General features: G+C 40.6%; 1 protein-coding gene across 1 annotated transcript in view; it reads left to right on the forward strand.

The window, feature by feature from the left end:
- Erc2 (ELKS/RAB6-interacting/CAST family member 2) overlaps nt 1-17,469 on the forward strand; it is an 877,816-nt gene that overhangs the window by 449,948 nt on the left and 410,399 nt on the right. The gene's annotated exons all lie outside the window — the stretch shown is intronic.

Below are 17,469 nucleotides of genomic sequence, written 5' to 3' on the forward strand. Positions count from 1 at the left end.
TGAGGAATATAGCCTGACAGGCAAGGGATGATGTTTATTTTCTGAGGGTCTAAGGACCTCTTCAGTGTCTAGGAAAACAGTGCCTGGCTTTCTTGAGGGTCATCTATTATCCAGTACGCATGCCAACAAAATTTGCAAAAATTTGGGCTTTGACTATCTGAAACCTTAGTTCTTTCCCACTAAAGATGAACATTTGTGGTTTTGGATTGTCACAAGCATAAGAGAGTATGGAGAAATATAGCTGAAATTTCTTCATTCAAGGTAAGAGGAAGGGGGCCTCATGTCTTTTTAGATGTCTTTTGGCACACCACAACAAATTCTTCCTTGAACTTTATCTTTTAAGAGGATCTTAGACTATTTGGAAAGATACATGGAATTAAATATGCTTGAATAGGGTCTACATGATCAAAAATTCAGTGTAAAACAATGAGTTTAAAACAGGCTTCTAGTATCTTTAGATTCTGAGATAAACCATATCTGTATAGTAATGCATAGCCTGGTCACTAAAGATAAGCTTATTGCTAACTGCTTTTGTCTATACTTCTGTAAGAAAGGACTTTCTGAATACTCTGGCATAGCTCTTTATAACTGCTGAGGCCTTCTCATTGGTTCTGCAATAAGGTGGAATTTGTTTTCCAAGATTCATTCCATATGGAAGAAATCAGCCAATTTTGAATAAATCAGTGAATGTTTGCTAGCTTGGATGGAGAAACTTGTGAGGCACTAAAGGACTTCAAGACTTGCATAGTAGTCTCTCTGGCCTTACAAGAATGATCATATAATCATGGGCCTTTGCTAAAGAAAGACCTGGGTTCAGATTTTGCATCTGCTATGTGCTAGCACTGTGGCCATGAATCCTGTGAAAGCTGAATCATTACAACCTATAAAACGTATTCTGTTTTGTTTCCATCGGTTTTCATATAAGGTGGACATTAACCTCATTATAAAGAACAGAATGCCAAAACAATTGAGTCCTCAGTATTCACCAATGGCATTGAATGGGCAGATTATCCACAACACAATTTCAGCAATGTTTTCAATATTCTATTTAATTATCCAAACACCAAATTTATGAATTGTTCTTTTAATAATCTTAGCCTTTTCATTGACACTGTAATTGATTCAGTGTGACTAATCTTAGCACTTAAGGCATAGTTCTTTTTATAATGAGGTAACTGTGTAAATTATAATCTTCAAGGGAAGGGCTGGCAAGATGGCTTAGTAGATAAAACTGTCTGCCACTATGCCCAAGTTGGATTCCTGGGACCCACTTAAGGAAAAGAGGGAGCCTTGTCCTCTGATCTTCAAACACATTATGGCACATACATGTCTCTTCCCCTATACATATGAACACATGCATTCAAGAGAAAATTTTAAAGCATAATAAAAATTAAAAAAATTCTCCAAGGGCTTCATTTTAATCTTAAAGTGTGGGCATGTTTTGCCAGTCTGCTCTTTCTTAAAGATCTTGGACCACAGTTAATCTTAGATATATCTATCTACATGGCTAGTTTGGATTACATTTCAGGGTCAATTTTCCTGAAGAAAAAAAAAAAGTTATTAAGGGATCACAAAGACCTTATGACCATGTCTTCTTGTCACAAAACTAGACATTGAAGGGTTGAATGACCTTCTGGTCACTAATCCTGTGGTCAGAGATGAGCAGCTATCGTGTCAGTTTGCAAACTGCTAGTCTACTTCTCTGAGAAGCAGTGATCTCAATGGATGATGTCCTAGACAACAACACCAACATTACAGTAATAGCAATTATAATCATAGTAATAAACTCTATATATTTCATGATTACTGCATGCTGGACACTCTGCTGAGCATTTAACCTGGAGTATCACATTTGACTTAATCTTACCCACAGACACTATCATGGTCCACGTTTTATACACTAGGAAGCATGAATTATACAAGTTCAGTAACTTCTCAAAGGTTATAGAATTCAGAAGAATCACGATTGGAATTGAAGACTAGGATTAACCAATGAGCCTCTGAGAGCAATGCCTTCCACCAATGTACAACATAGACAAACTGGTCCAGTAGCACTGAAGTCCTCCCTGAGTGGGCCTTGCCGCCACCAGAGCCCCACCTTTTCATTATTGGTTTCCATGAGAGGAAAAGTGATGCACTACTTGTTTAGAAGCCATTTTTTTTTCTGCACTAAAGCAATCCCTGAGAACTGTAATCAGGATCAGCTACTATAAGCATTTACGCATAAATGGCTTAATTATCTAGTTGGACAAACAGGTCTTAGTTGGGCTGTGTAGCCATTAAATCATCAAGAATATTCACAGTTTTATTTCTTCAATATGGAAAGCATTAGAGCTGCAGTGATTTTACAGGCATTTATCTTTATGTACTTTCTGCACATTTTCTTTATCTCTGTGTTTGCCTCTCCTTAAAGCTGATGCCTCCCAGGCACTGTAATTCATAAAACATGTGCTAGGGCTTGACTCTGTCCCAGGTCTCTGCCTGCCTGCATCTTGGGTCCAGCAGCAGAACACAGTCTGGGAAATGTCTGAGCCCCAGCCCAGCCTGGTCCCCTAAGGAGATGGGGGTGGAGGGAACTATCCTGGGAAAAAGTGGGCTCAGCCTTGGCCTCTCTTTCTGAAGCATTATCTGCTGGGTTGCATGTGTATTCATCCCACCAGAGCATCTTCCTCAAACACTGTCAGACAGTCCTCCTCACATCAGCTAGTATCTCTGTTTGCTGGCTGAAACTGCAAAATTCATACCTCATAATGCTGAGAGCTAAAGATTTTTAGCACTATGACATACATCTCCATTTTGGAGTCATGGAGAGTGCTTGCAATTAAGTTTGTGATTTTGAAAACCAAAATATTGAACTTGAAATGAATTTGTGGTCTCTGGCTTGTAATGTGACCTACCAGAGTGAAGAGCCCTCTTTTTGAGGCAGCTCATGTTCTAAAATGTTCCAGAACTTCTGTCACATGCAGCAAAACAGTTGGAGTTAAGAATGACTCTGATGCCCTGACACATGGCAACTTCTCTCCCAGAGGGTAGGTTTTATTTGTTTTCTGTTTTTTGGGGGTTTTGTTTTTGTTTTTTTCTTGTTCCATTCATCTTCTCATTTTGAAAAGTTTCTCCACCGATGGATATATTCTACACAGGATACAGCTGGCATTCTCAGTGACTTTATCCCTTCAGTTCTACAAGAGTGCTGTTTCTCATCAGCCATTACAGATTCGACATTTTAAGCTACATGGTGTGGTACATTGGTGTGCATTTCCCATGATGAGCTCTTGTACTTGACGCTGATGTTCCCACTGGAAGCTTCTGCCTCAGTTGTTGGCTGCTCTGGAGGTGTTTGCCAAATGAACAATGGCCTGGAGCAAACCTGAGAGCTGGTCAAAATCAGGCTGATATCTTTGTCCTATTGTGATTGATGTCAGCTGTCATGTAGTACACACAATTGAGCAGCTGACTGAACCTTGGAGGTGGCAAAACATATTGATCTTCTGTGTTAATGCTCATCATAGTCTCCAGACTTTATTTAAAGTCATAGTTAATCCTTGGTGCCTCCTGAAGGAGAGAGGTTATTTGAGTCTGTCAAGCAAGGCCTTCTGCAACTGGCCTTCTTGTATCCCACCCATGGGAAGGAATCAGTTGGGTGACCTTTAGCATAATTATTTTAAATCTGTTAGGGCTTTTCCTGGTGTTTGTTCAGAGCTCAAATTGAGTGCTCAGCCACAACCCTCTAGACAATGAAGGGGGATGGGGGTCCTTGGAGGCCCCACGCATAAGACATAACATCAGAACAGAAGACAAGGTACCTCTTAATTATCTGGACCGAGGGCTAATGCCATCAGGCATTTGGACATTGAGAAATGATTTTTGGTGCATAACAGAACATTATCTAATGTTCAGAAAGAAGCTATTATTTTCCCTTCTGATTTTCTCAATAATGTGCTGACACACTAGTCCTTGATGCCTTTTAGGGCTCGTTTTGATAGTATATTCTGAACGCTTCACAGTACAGGGGAGAAATCTGGTAGTCCCTCCCTTTTTCTCTCTGAGTAATTTTATTACTACATTTGAAGAGATGTTTTAAAATTATTTGGGGGATTTGCCTGCTTTAATTTTCTGTGTATGGGTGTTTTGCTTGCTTGTATTGTATGTACCACTTGCACACCTGATACATGAGGAGAGCAGAGGAGGGCATCAGATCTCCTGGAATTGCAGTAACCAATGGTTGTGGGCCTCCATGTAGTTGCTCTGAACTGAACCCAGAGGGGAGCAGCCAATGCTCTTAACCACAGAGCTATCTTTCCAGCTCAAGGAATTTCTTTAAAACAAGTAGCAAGTGGCTAAACACCACATACTGACTCTGAAAGGGTTTCCAAACTAGGGTACCTCTATCTTAAATATGTGTTATCTTAAATGTGTGCTATCTGTTCCGGCTAAGGATTTTCTATTGTTTGGCCAAGGTCCTCAACTTAATTACCAAGGATTCAGAAGGATTAGAAACAGCAGCTGTACTCTGTTGCCATAGTCCCCATAATGCCCATGACCTGACTTGGATACATAGTCCATGTTTGATCCTAAAACTCCCAACCTGAGGATGTAGACTATGGAGCTTATTGAAACAACATTCTCACCATGTATACACTTTAAGATTTTCTCTTTGATTTTTATCATTATAGTCTGTGGCAGGCTTTCTTAGACTGCCAACACCCAAATCGTGACACGGAGACTTATTAATTATGAATGCTTGGCTTTATCCCATGCTCATCCCAATAGCTCTTATAACTTAGTTTAACCTGTTTCTGTTTGTTTATGTTTTGTCTAGGGACTTTTTACCTTTCCTTCATTCTATAAGCCCTATTTCCTCCTCCATGTCTGCTGGATGTCTCCCTCTCTTTCTCCCTCATTCTCTCTTCTGAGCTTAGATCCTTCTCCTACTTATTCTTTCTGTCTGCCAGTCCCACCTATCCTTTTACTGATGAGCTATAGGCCACTTAGATTTTTATTAGACCAATCAGGTGCCTTAGGCAGACAAGATAAAACAAATGCAATACCTCTTTATATAGTTAAACAAACCCAGCATAAATAAACGCAGCACACCTTTACATAGTTAAATATTCTGTGACATAAACAAATGTAACACATTTTTACATAGTTGAAGTAATATTCTTCAACAGTAGTCAACATTATTTTTATTTGAAATGTTCTAGGTTAGAATTTATCATAAGAATTTGTTTTTCCTTCTTATGTGACATCTTTAAAACTACATCACAACTCAAGTGGCAGGAATTCTGGGAGCAGATAGCTTGATGGGTGTGTTGTCTTTGTATATCCACAGTGGTTTCCAAAGGGCATGTTCAAGGTTAACAAAATGAGCATCTACTACATTCTCCCCTCATAGCATGGAGATCATCATAGCTTTCCATGCTCTGCTTTCCTTCCCATTTTGACCTGTTAGAAGGCCACATTAGAAGTCTCATACAAAGAAGTTAACAAACAGCTGGGTATTCTTAGTGGCAAAGTTGGAACCTCCTTTTCTCAATGGGAAGGAATTACTCTCTGCTTTGGAAGTTTTGTTGTCCTTGGGGGGAGGCTGATTGATAGGAGGTACACTGTAACCAATCTTCCCACAGGGCCTTTGCACACTGCTAGATACAGCACCCTGTAAGCATTTTTCTGAGAAGTTTTGAACCAAAATCAAAATTGGTCAGCTCCTTTGGGTTTTAGGAGTGAAGGAAAATGCCTCTTAGGATGTAACCATCCAAGCACACTATTCAGATAAGTTTTTTGTGATGTCACGGTTTTGTTTTTTATCAAATAATGGAAACTTATGGGCGAACAGGTAGGTAGGAACTTTCTCTGTAAATATTTCTTAAAAACAAACAAACAAAAAACATGGCCACTGTACTGAGGCGGGAACAGCCCTCTGGTTTCCATCTGTGCTGATGTGATTGTGTGTATAAGAGCAGATACGGGTTTCTTATGCATGATACACAATAAAACAGATTATGGTGTGAGCCCAGGGCTTTGAGAGGGTGTATCAGATAAAAGTTGCTTTGTTATCCTTCGCTTGGTTATAAGACCTGCTAATGTGCCATCTGTTGGCTGTGTGTTTAAAACTAATGGCTGTCCTTCCTTTTATTCTCTTTTGCTATCCTTTCCTTTCTGCTTGTCTCCAAATCGCTGCCCTCACCCTTGCTCCGGTCAGCTTGACTCTCAGGTCAGTACTTTCAGTTTTCCTCTACCTGCCTCCCTCCTGTGCTCAGCCCACTGCTTGCATTTGTTTAGTGAGGGAGGTCATTGTAATATTTCTCCAGAATAGGCTGCATGATGACGCAATATGGAACTGGCGAAATGAAAGGTGCAAGCTGCTGAGTGCAGCTGGGAGTGATGCCTCCCTTGCAACAGGAGGGATCCTGGCTGAACAGAGCAGCTCAAACCAAACTTTGGACCCTTTGCTTAATAAATCACTGTCTTTTGAAAGACCTATAAGACACTCTTAAAGTCACTTTTGAAGACTCTTGGTGTGTTAGTTACATAGTATAATACATTTTAATTTCTGTCATTGTTTCAGTTTTGGCTTTTTTAGTTTCGTTTTTATTGAGTTGACATTATACTTTAATTACCCAGGGCAAAGGATGTAGAAACAAGTGTAAAACTGGATTCGTTGTTGACTGTGTACCTGAAGATTAATGAGAAAAGTGGACATTATGTTTGAAAACTCTGTCCCAGCTTTGGATTCTACTACTGTTGGGGGGTCCAAGTCACTAATTTTCCCTTTCTCAAGTCAAGGAACAGTTTTTTCTTTTAGTAATACATGGTAATTTAATGACGCTAATAGTGAAATATGTAATGTAGCAGTGATTTCTTTATCATTCAAATAATGATTTTAATAAAGGATACTCATGGTGTGATTTGGGGCTATATAGACTTCAGAAACGAAACAAAAGGGAAAGGCCAACTCTCAGTTTGTAGTTGGTGTAGTTACTCTTTTGAGAGACAGGCTTTATCTACTTTCTCCCCTTATGCAGGCTGCTCATGCTTTCCCTCTTTTGCCCCCTGAGCCTTTACACCAGCAGCAAATAATTTAAACTGAGGCCTGCTGCTCACAAACCTGTTTTGTCTCACCACCAGCTCCCAGCCCTGGTGGCTCACAGGCCATGAATAGTCTCTGTGATTCTCAGGTACCACACTGTGAATGCCACAGAGCTTGCCTGAACTTCACCAAAACCGCATGAACCTCTAGGCTTAAAAGGTTTAATTCAGAGCTCCAGTCAGAGCCCACAGCACAGACACGTGCTCCCCAAAGATCCAATGGCTCCTCTTATACCCTGCAGTAGACCAGATCAGAGTACCTGTTTTGCAGAATTGCCATTGTTACAATGGGAGGTGGGCAGAAGGCTTAGATACTTGTCATGCAAACCCATCCTCCAGGATTTGGATTCACTTACTCAATGAAGCTTTTGGTTTTTCTCCCTGTCTGCCCTTTTCCCCCTTATGTTTTCTTTCTCCCACTTGCTGCCCTCGATCTGCACCTTTCCTCCTTTGCTCTCATGCCTCAGTCCCTTTTCCCGGACCTTCCATTTTTATACTTTCATTTTGTATCAGTAACTGAGATGGCATACTTAGTTTTACTCTTATTCATAATGTATCAGCATGGACTGCTATTTCCATTATGGTACAAGGCTACAATTGACAGGAATTTGGAGTAACTAGTGAGTTTCCCGGTGAAAGGGCAGTGTCTGCTGATTTGCTTGGTAAAGTATACCTGCTAAATATAGTAAACTATATGGTCTAAATCAAGGTTCAAATCATTCCAATATCAATAACCTATTGCTTCAAATGAACCTAAAGGAGAAAATGGGCCATCACTGTGATGTCTTTTTAGTTGTTGTCTTTTTAGTATAGGAAGAATTGGACAGTCCTGAGCTTATGAAAGAATCAAGTCTATAGGGGGTTGGAAGTCTTTATTATGTTATGCTGTGGCATCCCTTCAGAATTAACTATGTTCCTTCTGGTACTACTTCCAGGTTTACCAGTCAAAATAAAACAAAATGTTACAATAGAATTGATTGTAGGGTCTTTGGCCCATATGCTGTCTTTGTATGGCTTACTTCTGAGATATGTATGTGTGCATGCATGCATGCATGAGTATACACACATATGTGGATGTAGATATACAGCATGGATTTTAGACATATGAAGTCTGATCTCTCTGAGCTTAGAGGTTCATGGTCTGCCATCTGTGTTTCCACCTCCTATTCTGAAGTTTGAATGGTTAATAACACTGGGGCTTTGCTGTGTGCTCTGAACTCCATGAGAAATTCTCCTCTGAAAAAGTGTTCACAGATGACCTCATTTCCTTCCTAAACTCCTACACTTAAGCCTGGGTGGACATGTCTGGGTTTGGTGGTGTGCATGTCATGTTCTAACCCTGTTTAGGTCTTCACTTTAGTAGATGCATCTTTACAGAATCCCTTTGCACACAGAGCAGTGGGAACAGGAGAGATTTAGTAGGATCCTCCTATTGTACTCAGGGGCGGGTTTATGTAAGATTTGCTCCTTTCTAACATGTGACTTATGACAGATAAGGTTATTGTGATAAATGCATGCAGGAATTGACTAAAAAAGAAACAATCATGTGGGATGAAGTTCAAACTCCTGCCAAAGTATCAACCAAATAAAGCCAGAAAGTTCTACAGCTTCCAACTTTGTCTGGATCCTTTCTTAACTACTTCCCTGTTTGGGCCTTACTGTCCCATCACAGAGAGGAAGGAGTTGCTTTTGGAAAGAACCGTATCTACTCTGCACGGCATATGTGTATCATGTGTTACGAACATGCCAGGGGTGATGGACATCATGCATATCCTTGTGAACGGCTTGAGATGAATGCTGGTGCCTGGCAGCAGGCATAAGTCATTGTTGCAGTATTGCTTCAAACATTTCTACCAAAATGAATTATTTGTGATGTTTCTCCCAACTGAACACCATGCTCTCTCAAGCCCTTGTTCTCTATCAAAAGATGAAGTCATTCCTCCCAGACCTGAGAAGCCTGATGCTCAAGATATAAAATTAAATCCTTAGCCATTCTTTTACTGTCCCACAATTTGCTGGGGTCAGTTCTTTATTCCATTGCCTGCTTTAAAACATAGTGAGCACCTACTGTGTGCTGAGCTGGGTTGTATGTGCTGATGTTTTAGAGAAGTGGCCTGATATTGAGGAGTGGACTTCTCTTCTTAATGCTCCTGAGGCAAGTAATTAAGTATCATCATAATAACAATAACAGAAATAGAAATGGCAGCTACAGAGACACAGGTAAGGGTCACCACATACCAGTGGGGAAATGATAACATTTGACATGGCCTCTTTTTAGTACCGCTTTTAAGGTAGGGACTGTAATCTCTTCCATGGTAGAAAAGAAGAAACTGGAGTTCATAAAAGTTGAGTATTTGCCTATGTTAACATAGCCATTGAGTAAATGTGCCCATTTTCTTCCCCAGCATCTGTCTGTCTGTCTGTCTGTCTGCCCATCTGTCCATCCGTCCACCTGCCTGCCCACCCGCCTCACTTCCTTTGTTTCGTATTTGTCCCTCCCTCCCTCCCTCCCTCCCTCCCTCCCTCCTTCCCTCCCATGTGCCTTCTGCTCTTCCCTTTTTGCTTCTCCCTGGACTATTCTCGCTAGTCCCTTTTGATGAGAATATGGCAACAAAGCACCCTTGGCCTCTCAGCTCAAGATTCAAGGGCCAGCACTTCCTATAAGGAAGTATTTGGTCCTCAAGTAAAACAACTTATTCCAATGCTAATGACAGGAAAAACTAGGTTTCATGTGTCTATCAGCCCCCTTTCCCGTTGAGGCTAAAGGGGTTATCCACAGGTCAGAAAATAATTTCCCTCTTTAAAGCCACCTTACACTGATGCTGATATCTCTAGTGAAGTGTCAGAAAATTTTATGCCTAAGCAAAGCTGGTAGAAAACCAGACATCCTCTGAGTTTTCCTTGGGTGCACATATTTTACTGGGGATGGAAAAAAGTTGTTTCCCCTGATTTACAGCTTCAGTAGACATAAAGAAGGATCTATATTTAGAAGTGATTTTGAACCTTTGAGATGTAGCCAGGGGTGGGTGCTTGTACTTACTCAACCTGGCTGCAGTGGGACTTGCCATGGCAAATGTTCGCCGAGCCAGTTCTGATTTATGAAACCAAGGCTATATGCTCCACAGTGTTTTCACGGTTTAGCTTTTGCTGGAGCTGCTTTTTCAGCGTTCTTTCTGTACTCTCAAACACAGTGAGGATGGAGGGCTAAGATCTCTTGCTGTTCCTTTGGTTTCTTAGAGTAAATGAAGCCATTTCTTAAGAACAGTAGCGATGGCAAGAGTTCATTCTAGGAAGCCTCCCCAGGTCCAGTCCACAGTAAGAGATACCAAATTAGCAGAGCTCTTGTTAGTTTCTCCCCCAAATCTTTCCCCCATACTCGCTCACCCTCTGAGCATTTGCTTGGTGCTGCCATATGGATGAATATCAGCAAATAGTAAATCTCTCAAGACACGTTAGCCTTTCCTATAAATGCTGAGATGGGGAAGGAATTTTAAAAATTGGTTTCTTAGTATTATTATAAATCACTTTCTAGAAAAAATAATATCATATTTCCTTTATACAGCCTCCCTTATGAAATGTGAATTCTATCACTTCATTCCCCACAATGCTGGCTCAAGTTGTAGGGAAACCTGACGACCTAGTAACTGGATGTTTCTTCCGTATTCAGTGAGGGGCTTGGAATTTCCGTCCCATGTCTATGTGAACCAGGTTAAAAGTGAGAGAATGTTGCAAGCCTGCCTCTGAAGAAAATACTTTGTCCTTTTTACATCTAACAAAGGTTTTGGGAGTTTCCTTTGGGGAAGATTGTGATGGTTTTACTATCTCCTAATATTCCACAGATGAAATGGACTATAATTTAAACTATGTAAACCTGATAGGGAGGACGGGAAACTAGAACCTAGTGGGTTTTTCATGGGGGGCAGCCTTTTTACTGGAGATAGAAAACAACTTTTTTTCTTCTGTACTTCCCAGTCCCTGAAAATGTACTGCAATCTGAAGAATGATTTTCATGGTAAAAATTGAGTTTTAGGAATTATAGAGGTGGTTTGGAAATGGAAGTAAGTTTCCCTTGGAGTCTAAGGCTGCTTTTTTCAGGCAAGAATGACGAGGTAGACCCTGTGCTTTAATGTTAGTTTCCTGGTTGGGGGCTGGCAACATGGTTATCATAAGCATTAGTCCATTTGGCATATAAAGAATTGGGTGTACAGTTGCTTATTCTTTAAGGCAGTTCTTTCCAAGGGAAGAAGGCAAGTGTGATTGCCACAGTGCTTTGAAGTAATGAATTCCTTTGTGTGATGTTCCTGTTTGTAATTGTAAAGACACAATGGCAAATACTTTGATGTGGACTGGGGCAGAATTTCATGTAGAGAACCGCTTTGCAAATCTACATTTCAGGTCTTGGGGAAACCTCATTGGAAGGCGCTGACAAGGCAAGAACCACCTTGCTCAGACCGAGGTGTTCCTAATGGGTGGGCTCTCCTGGCCCTTGGTGATGGTCACTGGGATATTCTTGTGGCTGAAATGGGATGCATGAGTGGAAGTGGAAGAGAGTGGTTTTAAATTTAACTTCAGAGCTCTCTGCTATTTAATCATTTGTCAGCTTGATGGTTCCAAGGACAGCATGTTGCATTGCTCACAGATAATTACGTGGAGAGAATGAGATGGCTGTAGTAATTGCTAGCTGGAGAATCTCCTGATAACCTGCAATGAGTGGGCCTTGGTGAGAAACACTCACTGGGTAATTGGCAGATAGGTACCCTATCACTCTGCTAAGTGTGGGTACTCTTGAACCATCTAAGCATTCTAAGTAGGGACTCTTTAGGGATTCCTGAGCAGATAAAGAATCATAGCACTTGGGTTTCATTTGTTTCTATCCTAACCCAAGCATTATGTTATATTACTACTTCATTTCTAGGTTTTTTTTTCATGTTGCTATCTGTTTTTAGAACAATAAATGTAGGAAAAGAGATAGACCACATTCTAAAAATAGTGTCAGCATTGATTTTATGTATGTGGCAAGGCGTATTTTATCCAAGTATCTTTATGCATAAAATAGAGACATCTATGTTACGGCTCATCCCTCTTAGGCTTGGGGTCATGGTTCTCACCAAACAGGAAGCACAGTCCAGGCTCAGAGAGACATGTAAGTGACAGCAATTTTAGTTGTTATTTTTGGCTATGGTAAAGATTTTCATGCCAAGAGTAACAGGTGAGAGCAGGGAGTTCAAGAGAGAAGAGATGATCTGTCCAGACAGCTGCCATTGTTTCTGTAGTCAGAAAACTTAGTGGCTGTAATAAAGTCTTCAGGCTCCTTGATAGGCACTGAGAGATTGATTCTTAACAGAAATGTTGAAAACATTATCTGGCAAATGCCAGTGAAGACAGGAAATTCATCATATGCTTAGAGAAGCCAATCTTATATGTGTACATGACAGAAGTCATTTAGTATTTGTTTGTCATATATAAGGACACATTTTAATTTTTTCTGGAACAACTGAAACAGGATTATTTATTTATTTATTCATTCATTTATTTATTTATTTATTTATTTATTTATTTATTTATTTAGAGGCTTAATTCCAGATTCAGGGTATTCCTCATCTATGGGTTTCCTGTAATTATATTATAAATGTTTATCAGATAGTAATTGAATTTCAGCTTTGAGGCAGGCACTGTGGTGTAACTAAGATTGCTCATAGAATAAGACACAGAAGCAGAGTGATAGTATTTTATGTAATATATAATTTTAATGATTATATGTGTAACAGATAGTTATTATATATAACGTTTATGAAAATTATAGGAACATTGGCAATTTCCCTTCATAAATATATTTGAAATCTTCCATATTTGAACACAAAATATTTATTGCTTTTTCTTTTGAATACTATTTCATTGTGCCAGATGCCTTCTAAAAGCCTTTTAGGAGTGCCGTGTCCTTTCTTTCCCTACATAGTTATAATTGATAACTATGGAAAGGTATTTACTATGTATATGGATGGATCTGTAGGTTTAAGTTCCTGGATGTGAAGTTTCTGTGACAGTATACTTCAAATCTTGCTGAACTTTACCAGTTGTCCTCTACTGGGACTAAATCCTTGAAGTCCCATTGGTTTTGTCTGTCAAGTGACTGAGAGCATATGTTTCTGACTCTTAGGTGCTGTCACCAGGGCAAGTGAAAATGGCATTTACGTTTAGTGCTGGCTTTTTTTTGGGGGGGGGTTCTAACTATAAGGGCAAATGGACATCCTTGAGTGTGTTAATACTTCCCCCATGGCATTCTGCTGATCATCTTCATATAGATTTATAGGAGGAGTTCTGCATCTTGGGCAAATTCATTCTTGGTCTGAGTTTTACATGTTCATTCCCTTTCATTTGCATATTTACTGTTGGCTTTACTTATTTTGAAGCATTTTAGAAACTGCTCTTATCTTTGTCATATTTCTTACTGATGTTGCTTAACTTTTGTGTCTTTACGATTCTGCTTTATAGTACAAGACCATAAGGACTATTGTCTTGTGGTCTCTTCCAGGTTTTAATATCTTTCTTAGTCTGTTCCAGTTCCTATGACAAAATTTCACCAGCTGATAAGTTTATAAATAACATAAAGTTATTTGCTAATAGCTTGGGAAAGTGGCAAATCCAAGGTCAAGGTGCATCAGAGTTTCTGTGTTTGGAGGGCCTGCTGTTAATTTATACATGGGACCTTCTTACTCTATCCTCACAATATAGTAGGGGCAATCCTGTTTCTTTGGGTCTCTTTTATAAGACCATTAATCCCATTCATCACTTCCAAAAAGCCCCACCTCATAATAATATCACCTTGTGGGTTTGGATTTCAACATATGCATTTTTGAGAGGATACGAACATTCCTTGAGTATTTTTATGGTTTGACTTTCTGAATTTAAGCCTTTGAACCATCTGGAATGTATCTTAGTGCAAGGCTTGAGGTATGGATATAACTTCATTTTTTCCCCTAGGTCAAGTGAAGTTTAAATGTCACTTCCTCTACTGGCTATTTGCTGGAGCTCAGCCTGCCCAGGTTAGGGCATTCTCAAAACTTCCTACTGCAACACAGAACATGCACTTAGCTGCTTGGTTGATGTCTGTTCACTATATCTGGAAAGGCCTCATCTTCTGCAAGCAGTGCCTGCAAGCAGTGGATGCTCCATACATGTTACAGAACTTTAAGCTATGGAAAGGCAGAACTTATGGAAGTGTGCACAGAGTGCAAAGCAAGGCACCCTGGCAGTGCCAGAGCAGGTGGCGTGGAGGGTTCTGTAGCTTTGTACAGAGCAGTGTTGCACCATGTCCACAGGAACCTTGGTTCCTGGATGACTTCCCCATGCTCTTCTCTGAGATGCAGCAAGAAATTCATGTTCTTTTTCTTCTTGAGAATCCTAGTTTTCCTGCTTGCCATAAGCCCTCCCTTCAGACAGTTCCAGCCTAGCTATTGCAGGAGATAGGGACAGGAATAGAAAGCATTGTAGGAAACAACTAAGAATAGAGAAGTCTGTCCAGGCTGCTTGCTAATGCCTTGGAGATGCTAAGCAGCCTCACCTAGTAGGCAGATTAGAAGGACAGACTGAAACTTGGCTTTTTATGTGGCAAATGGTGTCTGGGTCTGTGAGTACTGTGAGCATTCAGAGGAGGGTAGGCTCAGGGAAGTTTCAAAGAATGTGATGGTATTTACACGGGACTAGAAATATGCAAGTGATTTTACCAGATGGGGTAGTGGGTGAGGAGCCTGAGAAAAAGCAAGGAGGTGGGAATATTAAAGGATTGCTCAAAAGAAAGGGTGGGTCTGCCACTGGGACCTTGGAGTAGGTGGGAAATGTTCAAGAAAGATCAGCCAAGACAATGGATGCCTTGCATGCTCAGCGGAGATATTATGGGCTTTTTGAGTGTTGGAAGTGACATTCAGGAGTCTCCCTATGATAGAAGGCAGGGAAAAGAACACAAAAGTAGAAGGAAGATTGATGCCAAAACAGGATATTCTCAGGAGGAAAGGAGCAGGAATCATGTTGATAATGAAGACATGCTTTTACAGAAAGGATTTATGTATTCTTTTATGTGTGTGAGAATTCTTCTTTCATGTATATCTGTGTACCATGTGTATGCCTGGTTTCCATGAAAGCTGGAAGAGGATATCAGATCCTGTGGAATAGGATGTGGGTGCTGGGAACTGAACCCTGGGACCTCTGGAAGAGCAGCCAGTGTTCTCCACTGCCGAGTCGTCTCTTTTCTTAAAAGACAAAAACAAGCAAATCAACTGAATTTTGTATTGTTTCCTATATTTCTGGAGAAATAAATCATTTCTCAATAAGAACTGTGATATAGGAGAAACAAGCATATAACACTATGTATGACGATAAAGAGATGGTAACACTTACACTTCAGCAGCCAGTACTTGTTGTGGTATTGTAGCAACAGTAATTAGGGAAGACTTTGTTGAGTACTTATTTGATACCAGCCACAGTGCTCTGAGTTCTACAAGGCTTCTCTCTTGCTTCCCTCAGAGCAATGGCAAGATGAGAGATGATGTCATCAGTCTTGTTTTTGCATTGAAGAACCCAAGGCTCAGGATAGAAGTAACTGTCGATCTTAACACAGCTACCAACTGTGGGACAGCATTCACATACCTGCCAGCCTGTAACCACTATGTCCTATCCCACAGCAAGACTTTTTGTATTAGTATGAATTGGTTTGGCCTGAGCACCCCTGGAACTATGGGGATTTCTCTAATGTGCTTCTTTGGGGGTGGGAATCTGTTTCTGTAACATAGAGGGTTCTGAGCACCGATGAAAGCGTCTCATAATGGTAGCAGAGAAGTTGTTTGTGTCGGCACTTCAAGCAGTCTTCAAGCTATGAGTCTGGTCCTTACTCTCTTGTGAGCAAGAATGTGGAATTCCTCTTTCTGAAGTGAGTGTGAATGGGCCTGGCAAGTGGCCTCCTTGGAGACAGCATCTTTGTAGATCTGGACCTGCTTCAAGATTCATGAGTGGCTGAGATAGGGAAAGACCTTGGGCCATTCATCCTCCTGCTTGCTTAAGATTTTTCCCGGCGGGGATTCTGGGGAGGCAGCCAAGAGAAAAGATGTATTTCTAGGAGGGGTTTTCGGCTTCTTCCAGGAATCATTTTTGGGACAGCTCTACATGGCCCCACACAGTGTGATCAGAGAATTCCTGTAGCATAAAACACTGAAATGAAATGAAGGCCTCTGGTGTAATATATGATGATTTTCCTTTGGGGAAACAAAACAAAGTAAAAACAAAACAACTTTGGAGGAGAGCTAGCCTTTTTGCAGTGCAGTGTCTGCATTTGCCTTGATCTTGCCTGAGACAAGTGGGAGGGCTGGCGGTGAAGGGCAGTGATCACACTGTGAAATCACTTGGCCTTCATCTTTGCCTTAGGTCAGAGGGTAGGTATCATGCCATCAGAATGTATGCTCTTTTTCCTACAGAGCTTGGGCCTTTTGTTTTGTTTTGTTTTTAAACTTTTAAACTTTAAACTTTGAAGCTTTAATGACTTTGTCTGTTGCCTGATGGAAAGGGTCTGTGCTGGCTTCTCCTATTCGGGCTGCTGGGGAGAGTGGGAGGTCTCTGCTGCCTGTTGTTTGTCAGTCTGCTTGCTTTGCCTTTTCTTCTCCCACAGACATTTACTTTCTTGCAGGCTTTGAAGCTGTTTTGGGCAGAGTGAGCAACTTTGCTTTGCTCAGCATCCTCAATGTTAACTGCTGCGTGTTGGCTGTTTCCAGGAGCCAGTAACGAAGTTTTGTAGTGTTTAAAAGCATGTGCGACTTAGTCCAGACCTTATCTTCAAATATAATTGGACTCTGTTTTCAGATGTAATTTTATGAAAAGATAATTCTAAGTGCCTTTCTTGGAAAATTTTGCCACCATGTATTATATACTTTCCTTGGACTGGGCTCTATGTAAGACTTTTGTTTTTCAGTTTTCTAATCTCCACAACAGAGCCCATAGAAAGCACTAATTTGCATTGAATAAATAAATAAGCTAAGGCTACTGGTAATCTACTCAAGGTCACTCTGAATTTGAACCCAGTCTGTTTAAGTGCAAGAGGCATGAGCATTTAGACATATTAAGTTGCTCTCCATGTACCATCATGGCAGTTTGTCATGAATGTCAGTTAGCTTGGAGTAGAAGGTACTGAAGCATGTTCTGGGTGTGTCTGTGATCATGTTTTCAGAGAAGGAACCATGTCCAAAATGTGAGTGGTGCCATTTCATGGACTGAACAGAGTAAGAATGAGATAATAGAAAGACGCCAACAAAGACATAGTTCTCACTGCTTTCTAGCTGCTGTGCTGTGAACTGCCCTGTCCTACCAAGTCCTGCCTATCCTGATGGACAGGAGCCT

The sequence above is a fragment of the Phodopus roborovskii genome, unplaced genomic scaffold (assembly GCF_943737965.1).
Source record: "Phodopus roborovskii unplaced genomic scaffold, PHOROB, whole genome shotgun sequence".
Taxonomy (NCBI): Eukaryota; Metazoa; Chordata; class Mammalia; order Rodentia; family Cricetidae; genus Phodopus; species Phodopus roborovskii.